Raw genomic sequence first — 20,442 nt, forward strand, 5'->3', positions numbered from 1 at the left:
ACCCCATTGTAAGAAGCTCACTGCTTCCCATCAAATTTCATTTTTTATCCATTGTACGTTCTTTTGTGATCAAAAGAGCGGTGTTCCTCCTGTATATAAACAAATAAATAAATAAAATAAATGAACTACTTTCCTGCAAGGCACTCCCTACAGATTAATCTCTTCGTCTTATCATTCTGTACTCTCATACCACTTCCCCAACTGCCCTGCTGCTGCCTTGGCACGGCTCCAAGGGCGCTACCTTCGCCTCATCCTTGCCTTCTGTCTTGCCCAGCTCCTCTTCCTCCCGCTCTCAGCAGCACCCGGACGGATCCAAGGGCACGTTCCCAGCAATCACTGCCGCAAGGAAATAAGCAATGATATTCTGCTGTGCCAGCTATGGAAGCAGGGCCTCTTAAAGTAAGCCGCAGACAGCTTGGAACAATGCCTAAAGCCTGCTTGGTGGATGCCCGGGATCCTTTAAGACGAGGAGTCCGGCTGGCACAGCGCAGAGGAATCGGGCTGTGTAGGTATCTCCAAGACACAAATCACGGCTGAGGGTCTGAAAGCTTCATTCCTGGGAATGCTGCACCTGGGTAAGAAGGTAAGCAATCAGTACCCCTTCTATGGACCAGTGCAGTAACTAACCCTTAGATGAGCAATTTCTAGCCATATATGTTTCTATGCATATCTCTAGCCATTAAATGTCCTTATGCTTTGAGATGGGCCATCTGTAAGTATGAAGGAGCGAGGGTGGGTCTATGAATGGTAGGTGATCCCTTGACCCCGTGTCTAGATTGTAACAGTAAAGAAATAGCACTAGGAAACATATTTTGCCCAGGTTGTAAGAGGATTCAATTCAGCACTACAGCTAAGTTAACGCCTAGTCTAGAATACTGAATGAAAACCCTTATTGATATATCTTTAGGTCCAGTTCATGCGTTCTGGATGACTACCCCTATATAACACCCCTCTCTTGGAATCCCCCTGACCCCACTGAGCCAAGAAGTAGTTCTGTTTTGCAAGTTTAAAAGGTTTATTTGATAATTTAAAATAGATATATATATCACGCTTTATAATAAATTAATAATTGAATAGCACACTTAATCTGATATGATAAAGATCAACAACGGAGAATCTGGCACTAGCACACTTCTTATAATCAATAAGGAGTTGAGATGAAATGGATAAGGTAGCACACTGGTAAATAGGTACAGAAGTATAATGTGGTAGAGGATGCTTTATGTAAGCTCAGGTGGATGCAATATTCAATGAATGCAGTACAGAAAATACTCAATATGATTTCAACCAAACAATGTAATCACTTTTCTCTGGCTATTCACTCCCCCCCTCTTTATGCAATGCAAGGGAATGGGAGGGAAGCACACAGTTCTCAGAAATGCAATCAACTGTAATTCAGTTCAATCCAGCAAGCTTACAGAAAACAGATAGGAGTTTTGAAAACACAGGCCCAAATGCTTTGATATGTGCTAGCAATGGATGAGAAATATGCTGGAAATGCTTTTTAATTCCCTTTCAGAGGTTCAGGGTGAGTGGTATCTAGTTAATATTAGTCCAGGCTCACACTAGCAATGATGCAGGGATAGTTAGCAGGTTAAACGAATTTCTGGCAAATGGAAGGCAAGCAGCAGCAGTTTTTACATGTGAAGAAATTCGCAAATCGCGGTAAAATTCGCAAATGCGTGTTCCGCGATTGCGGTAAAACTATAAGGGGTAGGAATGCGGTTCTTGGTGCGATTCAAAGCTACGATTCTAAGCTATCAGAGGAAAGTTACTGCAAGTCTCTAGCCCAAACGGTCGCGGAGATATGAGCGATTTAATAAAGGTCGTTTTTGGGTTTGCAAATTTCAAAAGCTCAAAATGACAAGTGCAGCTTGCAACTAGCAAATCACAGGTGACAGCTTTACAAGTGACAGGTGACAGTTAGGAGACAGTTCTACTTAGATTAAAATAGGATTGAATTATATTATTTTAACTAAGAGATTGGTTCTGCACAGTTTTCTAGGTACTCACACTATATTCTTGAGTGAAATGGGCCTCGCCACGGATCTGGTCAGGGTTTTAGACTGGACTCTGGTCTGGTCCGGTCTGGCCTCTGCACTTCACAGTGATCTGGGTCAGCTCTCTCTGCTGGTCTGGGTCTCTCTGGGTACAGCACTGCTTTCTCTCTGGTTCTCTTAGTTCTGGATAGATTGAAGTCTCTAGTTTGGCTTTCTGGAGGTTGATGGAGGTAAGTATGGATTTTTCCGGCAGAGCGTCCCGCTGCAGATGGATTTGGAAAGTCCCTATCTGTCCTGTCTGTCTGCTTTTATGTGTTTAGAATGTGGGTGTGTTCTAGCATCACTGACCCTACCTCTCTCTCAGCTTCTAATTGGTCAAACTTCCATTTATCATTTGATTGGGGAATGAACTGTGAGTCAGAGTGATGTCATTTTACAGCCTGCAGAAAGTCCACTCCTCCTGTCAACTTACACACAAATCTAGATTTGAAACAAATACATATTTGCAGAGGTACATATTGTTTTAAAATCATATGCACCCATCATGCATTACAGGAGGTATACCCTGTTCAAACTCTGCTCTTCCTGGGAGCTTGCATTCAGAAATGGCACATATTTCACTTTTTAACTGATTTTGCAATTTCTGACATTGACCCAACTTTACATACATGTGCGCAGGGAGTAGGGACATTAACTGATGAAGTTTCAGATTTTTAACATGCATACATTTAGAGTTATATCCACTTTTCCGCTGACACCCCCCTGAACATGCCACCGGGTCGAAAAACCTCTTAAAATGTGGGCAGAAAAATCACAAGAGTTATGGTGTCATTTATAAAATTTTCACATGTCCGCTCTATGAGTTATTTATCTTTTTAGAGTTATGTTCTGGCTCCAAAGGGGTGTGGTTTCCTCTCAGCAATCCAGTTCTGCCAAGCCAGCTTGCTCTCACAGGCAGTGCTCCTCCCAGCTCCTGCCAAGAGGAAGCTACATTTTACGACTGCGGTAATAAAAACCTTTGCCTGAGTGAAGAGGGCTTTGTTCACTCTCCTGCAGAGCACAGATAATTCAATTATCAGATAGATGGCATATCCTTAGTGTGGGCAGCAAAAGGAAGGTTGGCCTGGGAACACAGTGGTGACTCAAGTTTCCCTCCTGATGGGGGTAGTTGCCAGGCAGAATTCAGTTCCTTAAGCCGGGTTTCAGATAAAATGTCACTTTTTGTTCCCCAGTTTCTGCATTCAAATAAAACTAAACATTTTTACATATGCATCTAGAAGGCTGATTCTAAGTTTAAAACTATGACATTTAAACAGTTACAAAGGCATGTGACACCAAACATAGCTCACTCATTTAATCTAAACATTTTCGATTTTAGTGTCTTTAAATCCAGTGCAACTTAAACTGCTGACTCCATAGTAGTTTTGTTATAAGCATTGTTTTGGGCTCTTCATTTCCCAGATTTTGTAGGCACACAACACTCCATTCTACCAAATGTCTGCTGGTGTCCAGTGAGTTTTTAGATGTGTTGCAATGTTTAAAATAGACAGTTTGAGCCTGCCTTCAGAGAAACACAGGGTGGTTTTAAACTGCCGGCTTTTGGATAGTGGTGAGTACTGGTACTGCACCCATTTTTGGGATTTAAGAAAATGAATTCCCAACAGTTATGGGTTTGCTTTTGGCAATCAGCATTGCCACTCCCAATGGTTTCAGACTACTGTGCGGGTAGTCCAATGGTGGTTTTAAAGCGCTTTGAAGCTAACCGGCGCTACTGTTTTTCCTTTGGCAACCCGGCCTTTCATTCTCGCACTGGTGGGTGGCAAGTGAGGCAACCATTTTGGTGGGCGCACAAACTGCGCAGCTTTCCTGGATTTCGGCGCACATGTGGGTTTTCCGCCATCTTGAATTTTCTAAGCCCACAGCACCAAATGTTGCAGCATGATAGCTTAAACGTGGGTCAGGACACCCAACAAGCCCCCCCACGCGACTACACTTTGAATTTGAGTCGATGGGGAGTCGGGTGCACAAGGGTTTTGACCCACGCACCGGTCTGTCCGCATAATCTTCTTCCTCTTCTGTAGATGGCACAGTTCAGCATCTTCTTCTCCATCCGGTACTGATCGATCGGTTCTCCTCGCCAGTCCTGATGGGAGTATTGGGCGGTCCACTGGGCCCATTGGATCTTCGTTCCCGGTCTCCGGATCGTCCTCCTTGGCCAGTCTCAAGGTCTTCTTTCTCCTAGGACGACAAAGGAAGAGCGGCAATACCTACTCATAGACGTTTTTCCACCACTGTTGAGATGGTGGGATAGCATATGCATTTTATCATAACGAAACTTTACATTCTTATTTTAATAAAAACAGTATGACTAAGAGACAGTTTCATACAAATCACAGTATGTTAGAGACTAGATGTGGTATGTTTTATGATTGGAACAGAATTAGTCTGAGACAATACCCGCTAGGATTCCAGAGGATTCCTCCAGTTGTTGCAGAGTGTGCCTGGGATGGCAACATTTCAACTGGTTTATGTGTACCCACTTGTCTTCCCCCGCTGCCAAAGGACCTTTGGGGATGTGGATTTTGTAGGCCACAGGGGAGATCTTGTCGATGATCTCAAAGGGTCCCTTCCATGTAGGCAAAAATTTGCGCTGCTTGGCCTGGTTCCTTTGGAAGTTGTATAGATAGACCCGGTCCCCCACCTGATATTCCTTCCTGGAAGTTTTCAGGTCATAATGGGTCTTCATGCTATCAGCCGATCTTTCTAGATTCCGCTGAGCATAAGCAAAAGCATGTTGGAGGTGTTTCCTTAAATTCTCCACATACTCATGAGTAGTGGAGGCATTTATTAGTGTCTGCTCTTGGGTCCTGTAGAGCAAATGCTGAGGAAGCACCATCTTGCGCCCAGTCATCAACTCAAATGGTGACATTTTGGTTGCAGACGAAGGGGTAGATCTGATGGCCATTAGGACCAGAGGTAATCGGATATCCCAACTTGGCCCAGAATCTGCCACAAACTTCTTTAATATGCTCACAATTGTCCGGTTATATCTCTCTACTGCCCCAGAAGAAGCTGGTCTATAAGCAATATGCAGCTTTCTCTTGACCCCCAGTATCTCCCACATCTTTGTCATTACTTCACTGGTGAAGTGGCTACCTCTGTCTGACTCAATCCTTTGAGGTAGACCAAAACGGGAAAAGATGTGGTTAATCATCAAGGCAGCTGCAGTTTCTGCCTTGCAATTTGGGGCTGGGAGACATTCCACCCACTTGGTAAACAAGCATGTCACGGTCAACATGTACTTATTCCCCCTAGCCGAGCGAATCACAGGGCCTGCAAAGTCGATTTGTAAATCTGACCATGGCAGTGTCATCCCCCTCTTTTGTAAAGGCGCCCGGTGCGTAAGGGATGATGGCTGAAATTGTGCACACACAAGACACCCCTTCAAGTATTGGTCGAGGTCCTGCCCCATGTGTGGCCAGTATGCAACCTCTCTTAAGATTTCCAATGTTGTGTGAAACCCCCTATGACCGGCGGTGGCCACATCATGGGCGTGACTTAACATCAGGCTTCGGAATGAGGTAGGAACCACCCACTGGTCGTGGCCAGCTTTGGATTTCCTTACCAACAAACCGTCTTGGATCCGGAACATTTTTGGACATTTCATCAACACTCTTAGGTCCTCTTTCCCAATGTAATCGGTATCCGTCAGGGGAAAGTTCTCAGGGTCCTCAAGGTGCTGGTAAAATTTACCAATAATTGGATCCCCCTTCTGAGCGGTAATCAAATCATCATCAGGGGTCTCCTTACTCCATTGTGCAATTGAAAGGTCGTTGTGAGCATTTGTCTGGGACCTAGTGATAGCAGTGACCTGGATTTCCCCCAACAGGGACTCAATCTCAATTAGATCCCCTTGGATGGCCCCGGTCTTGGCCAACTGATCAGCTAAGTCATTTCCAGTTTTGTCTGGTCCCTCTACTTTGGAATGACCCTTGATCTTCTTCCAATAGATGGTCATCTCATTCGAGGTGACCAGATCATCAATGTTTTGGATCAACTTCCCATGTTTCAAGGGTTTGTTGTTAGCACATAACATGCCTCTGGTTTTCCAATTAATCAGGTGCTCCACGAACCCGTTCCGTACATAATCCGAATCTGTGATTATGACCAGTTCGTGGAGTTGATGCTGGACAGCAGTGAGGATGGCCTGATGCACAGCCATCAATTCTGCCACCTGACTACTTCGGGGACCAATTTTGTATCCAGCGGAGGGTTCTGGGGACTCATTCACCCATGCATTCCCTACGCCAGCCACCAGTTCTTTCTCCCCGTTGTTGTCAACATGGTAAGAGCATCCATCCACATAGACAGTGGGCATTCCCTCACACTTGTCCTCTTCAAAGACTTGGTGTGGGGAATTAAGGTATGCCTCCGTGTTGTCCTTTATTTTTAGACTCTCGTCCTCGAGACAGTTTTCTCTGGCACAATCATGCAAGTCAGCCAGACCTTGCGCGAGGGGACTCTTCTTGTTTTGGCCATATCTGACTTCCACAGGAAAGCCTTGCATTGACAGAATCCAGGAAGTAATTCGGGAATTACTCACATTTCCGGCCCGGATTCTGTCACTTTGGAGATATTGCAGAGGCTGGTGTGGAGTCTCCACTATGATGTGTTCCCCCTGGATAAACGGGCGGTAATTCCTCAATGCCCACACCGTTGCCAGGAGTGCCTTCTCACAATCGTTGAATTTTTCCTCCACAGAGGATAAAGTTTTGCTCGCATAGGAGATTACTTTATTGACCTTGTCATGCTTTTGGTATAATACTGCCGTCAAGCACGTATTAGAGAACCCTGTCTCCAGGAAGAACTCCTTGTTTCTGACAGGGAAAGCTAGGCAAGGCGCTTGTGAGAGGCTTCTCTTGAGTTGTTTTACTGCCTCGGCTTGTTCTGAACCCCATTCCCACTTGACCCCCCCCTTCAGGAGATGAATCAGGGGTCTGGTGATCTCTGCGTAGTCCTCAATGAACTTTCTGCTGTAATTAGTCAGTCCAAGGAGGCTCCTTAGTTCCCGCAGAGTTGTGGGGTCTTTCAGTTTCTGAAGTGCTTCCACTTTCTTTTCCTGGGGACAGAGGCCCTGAGGAGTAATCTCATGCCCCAAGAAATTAACACGGGTTCTACACCACTGTGCTTTCTGAAAGGAAAGTTTTGCTCCGGCGGCCCTCAACTGTGTCAGAACATAACGGATCTCCGCTATATGTTCCTCCACAGATGAACTTTTGATGAGGACATCATCTACATAAGCCAGGTTACCCCTTGCACCCAGGTCGGGCATGGCCTTATGTAGGAAAATATTGAACTCATTACCGGAGTTAAGGTATCCGAAGGGAGTCCGGGTCCATGTGTACTGCTGGCCCCCAAAGGTAAAAGCCAGTTTGTATTGGTCCTCCCTACTGACAGGCACGGTCCAGTACCCATTGGTCAGGTCTATTGCAGTGAATACCTGTGACCCCTGGATCTGGGCCAGCCCTTGGTCAATGTAGGGCAGAGGCCATCGGGAAGTATGGACCCGTTTGTTGAGCTCCCTGAGGTCGGCACAGAGTCTCCACTGGCCGTTTGGCTTCAATATTCCCAGCACCGGATTATTGAAGGTGCTGTGGACTGGACGGATTATTCCCCGGGACTCAAGGTTCTTAATTATTTCAGTAAGGGACTCCATTGATGCGAGAGGCAAGCGATATTGCTTCACAAACACAGGAGTCATGCCAGGGTCCGTGGGGAATGTTGTTGTGTGGATGTCAGTGCGACCACAGTCATATGAGTCTACCGCAAAGAGATCTTGGAAATCCAAGAAAACTTGTTTCAACTTTTGCTTTTGTTCCAGAGTCACACAGGCATCAGCTAGGTTGACTCTCTCTTCCACCATCTGCCTGAAGCCTGGAAAGACTTCTGGTTTGGCTATCTCCGCGGCCTCCTCCAGCTGGGTGGAGAAGTCCCTGGTCAGAGTGCTGATTTGGACTGGAGGCTTCAGGTGGGCAAGGCAGCCTTCATGAACCTGGAAAATCACCTCCTCCCTCCTGAAGTCACAAGTCACATCTTCCTTACCATAGGGGCAGGAAGTGTACACCAGGAAGTTCCCCCCATGCCGGGTAAAAATCCTGTCTGGTGTTGTATGGTCCTCACTGTCACTGTCAAAACAGTCCTTGGGGATTGGTCCTAACAGTTCATTTACAAGATCAATGGAGAAATGTCGGTCATCAACCGCCATTCCAATAATGGTGCCTGCGGCTAGAGTAATACTCTTTAAGTCGCTGTTATCCACCTCTATTAGAATGGTTTCATGTTCTATGTTGACTAATGGAGTTGGGTTTACCCCCAACCCTTGCTGTTGGAGAGAAGCATTTAGATGTATGTAAGCATCAGGGTTTTTCAACTCTTGTCCCCTTTTAACTTTCACTTCCAGGGAGAATTGTCGGGTCCTTTCTGGGATGGTTACTTCCTCTTTAATCTGAATTTCAACTGCATAAGGTAGCAATTGAGCTGACCTAAATGCTTTTTCTGGATCATCAAAGCCCATGGGATTATCCGCTAATCGGGACCAAGCTTTGAAGTTTATTAGGTCCAAACTAATGGCAAAGCGATTGAGAATGTCACTGCCTAAGTAAAAGGCGGCAGGGACGTCTCGCACGACCCAACAATTATGGACAATGCTCTTGTTGCCAATGGAGATTTTGAGCATACACCTGCTTGGCAGGAGATGTTTGGAATTAGGTGCTTCCAGGTCCATTTCCCATTTGTCTATCAGTTTGAAGGTGGGAATGGCTGGATCTTTTGGGAGTTGGCGAAACATGGCTTCGCTGATGAAGCTCTTACCGTTGTTCACACACACTCGAGCGAGAACAGAGTCCTTCCCATCATTTAACTGAACAGGGATGAACAACTGCTCTTCAATTTGCTGAATATCAGCCAGGCTCTGAGCTGATTTCACATCTTTCTGGACTATAGGAGTGGGAGTTTCTGATTGTGGATTTGTAAAGAATTTCAGAGTGTTTCCTTCCAGTGTGGAATACCACCTTAAACTGGAAGGAAGGTTGATTTTCAGAAATAGAGAGGACCCCCCATCACCAGTCTGTTGTCCTACTGCTATTACTGTCACGTCTGGAATTTGGTTGTTCTGGAAGTGAAATTCTACTTGGTCAGATTTTTGTTCAACCATGTGGCAGGTGCCGTTTAAACTAACATGGTTGACACTCTGTTTTAATTTTATTGGTCGGCTAGTCTGGGTCCAGAGGACCTTGTTTACACAATCTATTAGGGGTGACAACCTTCTCAGGAGGTCATTCCCTAGTAAACAAGGGGTGCCCTCTGGGGTCACAACTATGACCGGGTGTTTCAACTTGTGTCGCCCAATTTTAATATCCAAATCTGCAGTCCCCTCAATGGGAATTTCCTTCCCGTCAAAGTTCTGGAGTTGTCCAGGAAGTGAGGTGAGAGGAATTTGGTAATTCTCTCCCCTTCCTGCATTCAGTTCGTCAAAGGCCCTTCTGGACAGAAGGGTAGCTTGAGATCCAGTGTCCACCAGTGCCAAAATTGTACCCTGCCCCTGTACTTGTACCGGGGCATAGTATCTTCCCTCCTTCTCCTCAAGGGGGCACAGATAATGTACATTTTTGGACAACTGGTGGGCTCATTTTCTGGTTTTGGACATTGCAAGAGAAGAAATTTGGGCAGAATTCTGTGGAGAGCCTTGGGAATCTGAAAGAAAAAGTTGGCAACTGGAGATCAGAGCCATTGTGGGTTCCCCTGGCTCCGGTTCTGGGCCACCCCCCCCTTTTTGGAGGCAGTCACCAGGATGGGTTTGAACCAGGGGATTTTCTTGCTGTTGGTTCTGGGATGAGATGGTGGGCGGCGGTAGCTCAGTCTCCACATCTCCCCAGTCTGGATTTGCATCCCTAGGGACCCATTTTTCTTTGGGAGGAGTTCCCCTCTCTCTGAAGGAGAAGATCCTTTTCCCAGGATCCTCTGAGGATCCCTCTCCCTCAAATTGGAAGATCTGTACCTCCTCCTCAAACTGGGTCTGTTTGGGTCTTTTGTTTCTCCTACCCCCCCTCTGCTCCTTAGGAGGCAGACTTTCAGGGGCAAGAGATTTTGTTTCCGGTTCCTGGGTTTCCAGGGGCTGTTTACAAGTGAGGAAGGAAGCTTCCTCCAAGGCTTTACACCCCCCTTCCCCTTGTGCCTCCTCCCTGGGAACCGGTGAGTTATCGGGGTGCTGCCCCCGTCATTGTTCTGGGGCACCAGGTCCAGAGTTGGGTGCGTTCTGCGCCGGCATGCCGATCTGAGGGTTCTGCTGAGCCCTCAGTATGTGACCCAGATCCCGCGCCATGTTTTGAACCTGGCGCTCTAACTGGGAATCCCGCTCAGGCTGATACGGGGCCCTGTTTTCTCCCCTGGGCTGATCCCGGGAAGGGTAGCTGTCCCTCCTCTGTTAATACCCCGGGTTGGGAAGATTTGGGTACCCCTCCACCCTTGGCCTCCCCTCTCCCAGATTAGGTTGTCTGGGCTCAGGGAATTGGGGAAAGAAGGATGGATGATTTTGGGGTTGGAAATTGGGTGGATACCTGGGGAAAAAGTTCTGCCCAGGATTTGGAGAATTTCTGCCCTCCTGTGGGAAGTTGGGAGGGAAGTTCCCTGGGTTAGGTGCTTGGCTGGATCCCCCCCCTTGGGCTGGAGGAGTCCACACATAACCCAGGATGGGTCGATTTGCCTTGTAACGGGGACTTACATAATCAGGAGAGCGAGGGACCCCATTTGTGGGGCTGCCTCCCTGGCTCCCTGTCTGTGACTGGCCCGAGGACCTTCTGGGCCTAGCATTATTAGGTGCAGGTAGGTTTTTAGGCCCCCCCATCTCCAACTCTAAAACGGGGGTGACCTTTACCTCTGCCACCTTGGCAGCAGCAGGGGTGCTGTTGGCTTTGGGGTTTTTCTGAGCATTATTTTTGCTATCTAACGGTTTCTGCACCTCATAGATCCGGGTAGCCTGTTCAAGGACCCAGTCTAAAGATCTTTTCTCGTGAAAATCCCTCACAAGCTGGGTCATTATGTATTTGGGCAAGGCATGAAAAAATGTATTGATGAATTCTCTACTGTCTGTGCGCACCCTTCTGGTGGTCTGCGCAAAAGCACGTTTCAGTTCTTGCACAAATTCTTGTGGGGCCTGATCCTCCCCACATTGCAAATTGTAGGCCGCCTTGCGAGCCTCTTGAGGATTTCTATGAATGGAAAAATGTTTCAAGATGGCCGCCTTATAGGTGGACCATCTTAAATGATTTTGGTCCTCCAGCCCCGCAAAGAAACTGGAGTATTCCGGGGAGAAGGTCCACTTTACATATTGAATACAGCTTTGGCTGTCCTTCAAATGCAAAGTCTCCATCATTTGCTCAAACAACTCTAAGTGCTCCCAAACAGAATACTTAGCGTTCTTATGGTAAGGCGTGATGACGCTCCTGATCGCCTTAATCTGCTTTAAGGGGTCCTTAAGCAAGGCCTTTTTTGCCTTATTGGCCTTTTTGGTTCGGGTAACTCTTGTCCATTCATCCTCTGACTCAGAGGCACTGCTCCCAGAGGTTCCCGTCAGATCTTCCAGGTTTTCCCGGATTCTGCGAGCCTGGGAATGGCTGGCAGAATGTGGGGACCTGGTCTCCTGTTTCCTGTACCGCTCAGAGGAGTCTTCAGATCCCTCCTTGCTGCCAGGATTTGCTGGGTACCCCCCCCACTGACCTAACTGGGCAGAGGTTTTCAGGATGCCCTTAATGGGCCTACTCTCCTGGGGTTCCCCACTGAACTGTACTGTACTTGGGTGCCCATACCCAGATGCCCACCCCTCCATTCCTGAGTGGTACTGGCCTATGAGCCCCATACTTTTAGCTGGATAGTAATCTGCCATCCCTGTGGCCCTGTGCTCATGTGCGCCAGGGGACATGGGGGTGGTAGAGTCCAGGGACTGGGAGAGATGAAGGCCCCTGGTGTTAGGGCTCCTGAGGTTATGGTCAGGAGTCTCTCTTTCCCAGCGGACCTCATCTCTATCCGCCCCTGCTCCCTGTTGCAATGCAAGAGCCTGCATTTGTGCTTTCAGTTCCTCAGTCAAGGCCTTACTAGACTCTATCAGTCTCTCCTGCATCGCTACCTGTTGTTGGAGCCTATCATTGTGTTGACAGAGGGCCTCATTTTCCCTCTGTGCTTCCTGGTTGGTCCTGGAGAACTGGGCCAGTCTTTGCTGCAGGAGGTTTACCTCCTGAGTCCCATCCCTACCGGCCTGCTCCTTTCTTGCCAGAGCATCTTCCACCCTTCTGGTGTGCTCTACCAAGTTCTGGTTTTCTTTTTGGAGGTCACCCAGCCCCTGGAGGGCCAGGTGATTTTCTTCAATTTCCTTTTTTAAGTGGCAGACTTCCTGGCCTAAAGTGTCTCTTTCCTGACTGAGAGCCTGCATCTGTGCTGCCAGGTCGTCCCTCTGCCTTTGAAGGGCACCAGCTTTCCGGCGCTCTTCATCAAACTCTGCCTGCTTATCCAGGTCTTTCAGGATCAGTTTATTGCTTTCTGCCTTTTCCCTATCTAGGTGGCCTTGCAGGGTGACTACCTGCTCAGCACATACCCTGTTGAAGTCCAGTTGTTGCTCCAGCTTTTTCTGGCTTTGCAGTAGGGAGTCCAAACCTTCTTGGTGTTCCTTCTGCAAGGCCCGAAATCTGGTATCCTGTTCTGACTTTTCCTTTTGCAGCACATCCATATCCTCCTTTATTTTAGCGATGTACTGTCTGGTCTCATTTTCTGACTCCTGGCTTCTGTGCAGCCTTTGCTCAGAAGAGTCCAGATCAGATTGGGCCTTCTCTAACGCCATCTGTTGCCTTTTTGCCAGATCATGGCCTTCAACACATTTATTCTGTATGGCTCCCATATATAAATATAAATATGCCGCTATCCTAACAATCTTGTCGTGTTCATCTTTGGCCTTAGGAGCCATATATAGTTCACTCAGGGCCACATGTAATGGACCCTGATCTCTCCATAAGTCTGACCCTGTTTCAGTGGCCTGTCGCGTGATGGCCTGCAACCAGGCCTCCTGGCCCTGCTCAGCCCATTCACCTCTCACAAATAACTTATGTAAGAAGTGCTCTCTGGCTATTTTCATGTCTACTAAGGTCGTCATTCTAGAGATTGGTCTCTGTCCTGACTTACAGAAGTTTGTATTTTATTTTTGCAGAACAGAACTTTTCTTGGAGTGTCCCTTTTGAGGAATGCTTTACAGCGTAACACAGCGTGGTGATCCGACCGGATATGTGTATCTGGTCAGCTGGCACGCTGTATTAATCTGCACAAATGGTAGATCTAACCCAAACGTCCGGCACGAGCCCCCAATTTGTAAGAGGATTCAATTCAGCACTACAGCTAAGTTAACGCCTAGTCTAGAATACTGAATGAAAACCCTTATTGATATATCTTTAGGTCCAGTTCATGCGTTCTGGATGACTACCCCTATATAACACCCCTCTCTTGGAATCCCCCTGACCCCACTGAGCCAAGAAGTAGTTCTGTTTTGCAAGTTTAAAAGGTTTATTTGATAATTTAAAATAGATATATATATCACGCTTTATAATAAATTAATAATTGAATAGCACACTTAATCTGATATGATAAAGATCAACAACGGAGAATCTGGCGCTAGCACACTTCTTATAATCAATAAGGAGTTGAGATGAAATGGATAAGGTAGCACACTGGTAAATAGGTACAGAAGTATAATGTGGTAGAGGATGCTTTATGTAAGCTCAGGTGGATGCAATATTCAATGAATGCAGTACAGAAAATACTCAATATGATTTCAACCAAACAATGTAATCACTTTTCTCTGGCTATTCACTCCCCCCCTCTTTATGCAATGCAAGGGAATGGGAGGGAAGCACACAGTTCTCAGAAATGCAATGAACTGTAATTCAGTTCAATCCAGCAAGCTTACAGAAAACAGATAGGAGTTTTGAAAACACAGGCCCAAATGCTTTGATATGTGCTAGCAGTGGATGAGAAATATGCTGGAAATGCTTTTTAATTCCCTTTCAGAGGTTCAGGGTGAGTGGTATCTAGTTAATATTAGTCCAGGCTCACACTAGCAATGATGCAGGGATAGTTAGCAGGTTAAACGAATTTCTGGCAAATGGAAGGCAAGCAGCAGCAGTTTTTACATGTGAAGAAATTCGCAAATCGCGGTAAAATTCGCGAATGCGTGTTCCGCGATTGCGGTAAAACTATAAGGGGTAGGAATGCGGTTCTTGGTGCGATTCAAAGCTACGATTCTAAGCTATCAGAGGAAAGTTACTGCAAGTCTCTAGCCCAAACGGTCGCGGAGATATGAGCGATTTAATAAAGGTCGTTTTTGGGTTTGCAAATTTCAAAAGCTCAAAATGACAAGTGCAGCTTGCAACTAGCAAATCACAGGTGACAGCTTTACAAGTGACAGGTGACAGTTAGGAGACAGTTCTACTTAGATTAAAATAGGATTGAATTATATTATTTTAACTAAGAGATTGGTTCTGCACAGTTTTCTAGGTACTCACACTATATTCTTGAGTGAAATGGGCCTCGCCACGGATCTGGTCAGGGTTTTAGACTGGACTCTGGTCTGGTCCGGTCTGGCCTCTGCACTTCACAGTGATCTGGGTCAGCTCTCTCTGCTGGTCTGGGTCTCTCTGGGTACAGCACTGCTTTCTCTCTGGTTCTCTTAGTTCTGGATAGATTGAAGTCTCTAGTTTGGCTTTCTGGAGGTTGATGGAGGTAAGTATGGATTTTTCCGGCAGAGCGTCCCGCTGCAGATGGATTTGGAAAGTCCCTATCTGTCCTGTCTGTCTGCTTTTATGTGTTTAGAATGTGGGTGTGTTCTAGCATCACTGACCCTACCTCTCTCTCAGCTTCTAATTGGTCAAACTTCCATTTATCATTTGATTGGGGAATGAACTGTGAGTCAGAGTGATGTCATTTTACAGCCTGCAGAAAGTCCACTCCTCCTGTCAACTTACACACAAATCTAGATTTGAAACAAATACATATTTGCAGAGGTACATATTGTTTTAAAATCATATGCACCCATCATGCATTACAGGAGGTATACCCTGTTCAAACTCTGCTCTTCCTGGGAGCTTGCATTCAGAAATGGCACATATTTCACTTTTTAACTGATTTTGCAATTTCTGACATTGACCCAACTTTACATACATGTGCGCAGGGAGTAGGGACATTAACTGATGAAGTTTCAGATTTTTAACATGCATACATTTAGAGTTATATCCACTTTTCCGCTGACACCCCCCTGAACATGCCACCGGGTCGAAAAACCTCTTAAAATGTGGGCAGAAAAATCACAAGAGTTATGGTGTCATTTATAAAATTTTCACATGTCCGCTCTATGAGTTATTCATCTTTTTAGAGTTATGTTCTGGCTCCAAAGGGGTGTGGTTTCCTCTCAGCAATCCAGTTCTGCCAAGCCAGCTTGCTCTCACAGGCAGTGCTCCTCCCAGCTCCTGCCAAGAGGAAGCTACATTTTACGACTGCGGTAATAAAAACCTTTGCCTGAGTGAAGAGGGCTTTGTTCACTCTCCTGCAGAGCACAGATAATTCAATTATCAGATAGATGGCATATCCTTAGTGTGGGCAGCAAAAGGAAGGTTGGCCTGGGAACACAGTGGTGACTCAAGTTTCCCTCCTGATGGGGGTAGTTGCCAGGCAGAATTCAGTTCCTTAAGCCGGGTTTCAGATAAAATGTCACTTTTTGTTCCCCAGTTTCTGCATTCAAATAAAACTAAACATTTTTACATATGCAGCTAGAAGGCTGATTCTAAGTTTAAAACTATGACATTTAAACAGTTACAAAGGCATGTGACACCAAACATAGCTCACTCATTTAATCTAAACATTTTCGATTTTAGTGTCTTTAAATCCAGTGCAACTTAAACTGCTGACTCCATAGTAGTTTTGTTATAAGCATTGTTTTGGGCTCTTCATTTCCCAGATTTTGTAGGCACACAACACTCCATTCTACCAAATGTCTGCTGGTGTCCAGTGAGTTTTTAGATGTGTTGCAATGTTTAAAATAGACAGTTTGAGCCTGCCTTCAGAGAAACACAGGGTGGTTTTAAACTGCCGGCTTTTGGATAGTGGTGAGTACTGGTACTGCACCCATTTTTGGGATTTAAGAAAATGAATTCCCAACAGTTATGGGTTTGCTTTTGGCAATCAGCATTGCCACTCCCAATGGTTTCAGACTACTGTGCGGGTAGTCCAATGGTGGTTTTAAAGCGCTTTGAAGCTAACCGGCGCTACTGTTTTTCCTTTGGCAACCCGGCCTTTCATTCTCGCACTGGTGGGTGGCAAGTGAGGCAACCATTTTGGTGGGCGCACAAACTGCGCAGCTTTCCTGGATTTCGGCGCACATGTGGGTTTTCCGCCATCTTGAATTTTCTAAGCCCACAGCACCAAATGTTGCAGCATGATAGCTTAAACGTGGGTCAGGACACCCAACAAGGTTATAGAGGGGTGGCTGGAGGAATGAGGGGATCAGCATCAGGATGTCTAGGCATACCCTCTGGCCATTTAGAAATGGTCCTTTCCACCCTTGGTTTGATTGCGTATGTCTGATACCACTGTGAGGGGAACCACTGTTCCCTTTGTTATAACTGTTGAATGCAGCGGCTTCCAGTCAAAGAATCCCAAACTTGGTGCTCTGGAGTTAGGTTTGAGGGTACTCACTCGAACCTTTCAGGTAGTCTCTTTGGTTTAACTGTGAATTGTTCTTGTGAAGGACCCCCCCTAGAGAACAAATGGTGTGTTCTTTGACGTTGCCGGGAGACGGTCGTCCATGACCCGGGACAGAGCGCAGCGGGTGGATTTTCAATGTCTGTCTGGGGATCCATTATCTCCTGCGTGCAATCAATAGCCATTACATTAACATTGTACGGGCAGAAGGTGCCAGTCTCTGGAGCCTTGATGAAAAACATTCTGTTGACCTTCTCCGGCCATTACACTTAGAAGTTCAACCCTTTAGATGAGCAAACATTTCTCCATACCCCAGCACTGTCTGTTCCTCACCCCGGGTACAAACCCCAAGACCTTAGAACCATTGACTGTCTCTAACCGGCCGACGAGCAGTTACTAGTCCATACATTAGTAGGCTCTGATCTACAAACCACCACTTGGATTATAATTTGGTAGTCACTGGATTAGTAATCTGTACACTTCAGATGGACATCTTGCCCTCCTATTTGGGTTTTATCTAGTTATTAAATTAGCCATCATTTGCCTTGTATGGCCATTCCTACTCCTTTGATTACTAATTATCAATTGAGAATATTTTTACATTTGTATTCTTGTTGTATGAACTGTATTTTATAATTTAAATCTTAAAATGCTGAATAAAAGTATGCTTGGTGATGATGCTGATGATTACTAATGGCAGCTCTTCGATTCTCATTTCTTGCTCTTGGTTTAGCAAGATAATGGATCTCTCCTGCTACAACCCGCAGTCTCTAGTCCATAGGGTACTATTCTTTTGCCCTTAATGTAGCTACCTCCATCCCCTAGATTAGTCACCTCTAGAGATTAGGCAGATATCTCCAGTCCATCCATTACACGTATTTTCTTCCGGGATAACAATAAAGATATCTAACCCTTTGATTGGCAATATTTAGATCTTAATTGAGCAATCTGAAGCACCCCAATGTTTAATCTATATTTCTTATGTGACCATCTCTAGTCCTTGGGTTAGTAATATCTAGGCATTTTATTATATGTCTCTAGCCATTAGATTAGCTAATTATAGAACCTGATTAGCCGCTTTCTGGTCCAGGGATTAGAGCTCATATTAGCACATGGAAATGCATACTGACCTCTTCTCAGCCAATCATAATGTTCATAGTGCAGTCAGTAACTACTGGCATAGACTGCATTGTGACTATTCTTTCTTCAAAATCATACATGGAAACAACAGTGCCGTTTGCAGACCATAATAGAGAAAACAATACAATTTCAGGTAACATACAGACAACTTTTATTTTTATATGGCCCCAACACATGCCCGCGTTAAACCTGCTCCAGTTTAACCAAGTTTGCAATTGAATTGCTTAAAATATGAAGACAGTCATTTTATTTAAATACTACAAAATAAAACCATATTTAATTTACTAACTCAGTTTTCCAATTTATTTTCTCATTATTAAACTCGCCAAAGCTCCAAAACATGTATTGGTGCAGCCATTATGAGCTAATAACCTTATAATAACCATATAGACCTTGGGAGGGGGCATCATCTTTTGAGATGATACCCTTCCCCAATGCATATCCCTCGACTTTGTCTCAAGCCGTAACTTGGTGGTGGGTCATTATACCACGATAATGACTGCACCCTTGGTCTATATGCCTATATTAGTACACCACTTATCTTTAAATTATCTTTATGTTACCAATCTCTGGTCCTGTGATTACCAATATTTAACCCTGGATTATTAACATGTATTTCTTATATAGACATCTCTAGGCAATGGATTCCCAGTCTCTAGCAATGGGATTATCTCTACCCTTCTAACTAATAATCTCTTGCAGATGTGTTGAAAATCTCTACTCCCATAATGGACGCTTTAGAGCCTTTATATCATCAATCGCTAGCACTTTCATTCCCCATCCTTACGCCTGATAACTCTCTAGCTCTGTGATTGCTTACCCATGACCCATAGACAGAAAATGTACTCCTATTAAATATGCCACTTCATAGACCAATGTTGGGAAAGTGCAGGGTTTTACCAGCCCCAAGCTTTAGTTCTTTACTCAGTCACTCTACACCAGTCCTTCAATTACCAACTTCTGGCTTCTTTTTATTCATCGCTAACCTTTCACTAGAAACCCCATCTTTATATATTTGTGTCAGAATAAATATGCCTTTGATTATGTACTTGACCTGTGATAGCTAGCCATGGTCATTAAAATGAAATCCCAACCCTTATGCTATTATCTATTAACCATCAGGGTTCAAGGCCCCTAACTCTAAGAGGTCTCCAACTTCTAGCACTCAGGTTGTTAGCCCAGAAGGAGATAACATGATCTGGCCAGGATCACAGCATTTGGTAGAATGGGAGTGATGGAATTTGAGCCTAGATTAACAGATTGACCATTAGTCAATGTTTTATCCTTACACTGTGCAGAAACCTGAGCTGAGTTGGGGGTCTTGTGAACAGTCTTCCTTACACTTGTAATATTCTATTTACAGAGAATTCCGGTGGGAACATTTACTGACAAGATTAATTAGGCAATCAAATCCTGAGGGAAGCAGGGGCTTTAACGTGAGCCCCGGGGCATTACCTGACCAGTAATGACTCCCTGCAAAGGTTCTTTTAATGGAAGCCTATTTATATATGTATTTGTGTTTTATAAAGTGCCAACTGCAATCACATTCAGCACCACAAAGCAATGGCACAACCATCTGATCTTTCTTGGGCTTTGGAAACATGCAGGTCAATAAAGTGCAAAAGATGAGGGAATGGAAAAAGTGAAAGTGCAAAATTTGCTACAATAAGTGCAGAATATGAGTGCAGAACACTTAGTGCAAAGCTAGGAATCGGGGCCATGGAAAAGCATGAATAGTGTGGGATTGTGATGCATTTGCAGATGGAAGGTGCAACAGGATGGGACAGTGTGAAGCTTTACAGGGGGTCCATAAAAGGCAGGGTAATAGAAAGTCATGTGTTCCTGTGGGGATATCTCCCGATCGCGGGAGCGTATTCTCGCGAGATCGCACCTAATGAGATCTCGCGAGCCCGAGCTCCGCGGGAAAACGTTCCCGCTTCAGAGCTGGCAGCCCGCCAGATGAAGCGGTCGCATGAGAGCGCTGCTCCTGATGAGGAGCCAACAAGGCAAGAACTTCCAGCAGCCGTACAGCCCAGCTTCTAGGGCGTAACACCACAGCCACAGGAGGTTACCTGGGGGCCCCAGAAGCTTACAGCGTGCCACCCTAGTGCACCCACTTCCCTCAGTGACTCAACTGGGGAAGCCCTGAACTGAACTGAACTGTAAGTACGCGCATGACAAGAAGTTGGACATATACAAGTCCCCACCAGCTGTAAAATAATAAAGTAGAGTAGATCCACTACAGCGTCCTGTCGTCCTTCTAGGCCACAACATAATTGGCGACGAGGATTCCAAAGACCCCACGGCCTCACCATGCAAGGCGCCACGCCGCCCCCTGCCTTTCTCCCGTCACTGGGGACACCAGCAATTCCATGGATGCAGTGGGAGCCCCTGTTCTCCACCTATCTGGAAGCGATAGGCGGCACGCGGTATGCCCCCGTGAGGAAGAAGGCGATGCTGTTAAATGCGTTGGGGGTTGAAGGGCAGCGCATTTTCGCTGGGTTGAAGGAGA

At 45.7% G+C, this 20,442-nt stretch overlaps 1 long non-coding RNA gene across 1 annotated transcript in view; it reads left to right on the forward strand.

Annotated features, from left to right (window-relative positions):
* The first annotated feature begins 471 nt into the window (after nucleotides 1–471).
* LOC138581969 (uncharacterized) overlaps nucleotides 472–20,442 on the forward strand; it is a 500,909-nt gene continuing 480,938 nt past the window's right edge. Inside the window, exon 1 of the long non-coding RNA XR_011304909.1 lies at nucleotides 472–583. This is a non-coding gene — a long non-coding RNA (uncharacterized lncRNA). The remainder of the gene's footprint in view (nucleotides 584–20,442) is intronic.

This window comes from Ambystoma mexicanum, chromosome 3q (genome assembly GCF_040938575.1).
Source record: "Ambystoma mexicanum isolate Mex_15411 chromosome 3q, UKY_AmexF1_1, whole genome shotgun sequence".
Lineage (NCBI taxonomy): Eukaryota > Metazoa > Chordata > Amphibia > Caudata > Ambystomatidae > Ambystoma > Ambystoma mexicanum.